The sequence below is a fragment of the Scylla paramamosain genome, chromosome 30, assembly GCF_035594125.1.
Source record: "Scylla paramamosain isolate STU-SP2022 chromosome 30, ASM3559412v1, whole genome shotgun sequence".
NCBI lineage: Eukaryota > Metazoa > Arthropoda > Malacostraca > Decapoda > Portunidae > Scylla > Scylla paramamosain.
The window spans coordinates 19,231,615-19,234,114 of NC_087180.1; the positions used below are offsets into that span (position 1 = coordinate 19,231,615).

At 38.6% G+C, this 2,500-nt stretch overlaps 1 protein-coding gene across 1 annotated transcript in view; it reads right to left on the minus strand.

Moving 5' to 3' along the window:
• LOC135115987 (uncharacterized) overlaps positions 1-2,500 on the minus strand; it is a 16,369-nt gene that overhangs the window by 5,155 nt on the left and 8,714 nt on the right. The gene's annotated exons all lie outside the window — the stretch shown is intronic.

Sequence of the window (2,500 nt, forward strand, 5' to 3'; positions counted from 1 at the left end):
AACTGTTGAAACATTCACCCCATTTAAAATCGTTCAAATGTCCACCTATTCTGGCTTAAACATAATGGAAAACACTTTAAAAAATCTGAACTATTTTCTAAAACCATTTAAAGTGAGCTACAAGCACAAATGAAAAATCTACCGAAAAAAAAAATCAATATTATTGGAAGTTGAACACGAATAAAAACAAGTGTACGGTGCACGCATTTCACTGAGCAGGACGGCAACACCCTTAAAAAAACACCAACTATTTTTTAAAACCAATAAGAACCTAGTACAGGCTGAAATAAAAAATTTAGGTTTGGGACCGTAAAAAAAATGCCGAAAACGGCCCTCTTATTTACACAAAAACAACGCCAAAATCACCACTTTTCACGCAACACACGCGCTCAAATAACTTAAAAAACAACGAAATATTTTTACAAACCATAAAATCTTAGCTACAAGCCGAAATAAAATACTTAGGAAATAACAAAAATAATATTGGAACCGGAGGGGGCTGGGGAGCCTTATCCAAGATGGCGGTTGGGGGGGCCAGTGGAGGGGACGACCAACCCTTCTCACTCATTTAAACCCTCGTCAAACTTAAACTAAGTAATGGCAGGTATATCTAACGAGCGGATATTAAAGCTTGGTCATGTGGCTCCGCTTTGCGACAGTATTGGTTTAAAACACTCACAAATAAGATAGATAATGGCTGGTAAATAGAGACGACCCAGATTGTTTACATTTTCATTAAGTTAAATTTTACGGTTTTTAGCAACGAGACGAGGCTGACACAGGGATATATTGTGCTGGAGGTTAGGTGAGATGCGTTAAAATGAGTTAAAACCGTGGATTGTTCAGTTATTCATTAAAAAGTTACGTTAAGTTACCTAAATTTATTCTAACACTTCCTGACCTTACCTTCCCTGCGGTGGTGCTACCTTCCTGCCTCCTTGTCACTATGGCTGGCTGTCTAGCACCTTCTCACAGCCAATCTTTTCTTTATTTTGCTTGTTTTCACCCACTGCTGCCTTCGGGTGTCCACTGCTAGAGCCCACGCCTTCCTCATTACCAACTGAAGAAGGTTTAACTCATGGGTAAGCCTTGGCAGCCACTGTGTAGGCATGTTTACACACACACACACACAAAAAAAAAAAAAAAATCTGTCAGGCTGGGAGTTGAAACAGACGTGTACCAACACCACTTATAGACGCGCCACACTGGTTAACTTGTTAGGCAGCAGTCAGCGTTGCCAGATTGTTTTGGTCATATTATCGTACTACACAGGTTGAAATTATTGTACTTCTGGTAAAATTCTGCTGTATTTGGAAAGTGGCAGTTTTGCATAATATTTGGAATAATTACATATGTACGATAATTTTACCAGAAGTACAATAATTTCAACCTGTGTAGCACGATAATATGGCCAAAACAATGATCCGTCTGCAAGTATCCTTACGCTTTGCTTAGAGTCCTAGACCTAGCCTCCTGTCACGAGCACCCCCACCCCCTTTCAGTATTATGTGCATGTTATTTGGAATGCACTTTTTGAGGCAGACGATCTTGGAAAGGAGGGGGAGATGACATTCTGATATATGGTAAAAGGTGTGCATGGGGTACACAAAGTTGAGAACCACTGCCATTATAGAGCTAGGAGAAAATATTACAGGACAAGTACTTTTAATGAACAAAAGATACAAAAGAAAAAAATAGTATTCGAGAAAGGCAGCGGAAGAATTTAATGGACAGAGTAGAATAAGAAGGCAAGAAACGACATTAGGGAAGCGCCGATGGCCAAGCTTCCCGATTTCCCTACACGTGAGCTGACCTAAAGTAAGTTCACGCCGCCATGCAAATTATTCTTAAGTCTTCTGGTATTACTGTTATATCCTACAAAGTGTTGATGTACTGTTAATCAATCTTCATATATGATTTAGGAAATAATACAACTACAAGGGGTGAAGAACTTGTGTTATTTGCATAAAGATAAAATGTATTGGCAAACTCCATTAGGGAGGCCTCACATCTCCCAAGCCAGCGTCACCGGAGATTCGTTTTGTGGTCTTGATGCTACAGGTGCTACAGGTGGCTACAAGCCTTTTTTTCTTTTAATCGGCAAAAGGATCAGAATTAAAAAGAAACAACGCCGCGAAAAAAGAAGAAGAAAAAAAAAAAAAAAAATATATATATATATATATATATATATATATATATATATATATATATATATATATATATATATATATATATATATATATATATATATAGTGAAATCACCTGTCACTGTAAACGATCACATCGACAGGAAGCGACTGTGAAATCGTACCTCATTATCTCCGTTATATCTGCCTCTAAATCGCTTCGGCTTTCAGAAACCACGTATTAAGTAAACCCATCTAAAATAAAAACAGTCAGTCCTCTACACAGCTGGCTACAACTTTCTTCCTAGACGCTTTGAGGAGGAGGAGGAGGAGGAGGAGGAGGAGGAAGACACATGACCCACCAGTAAGGGACC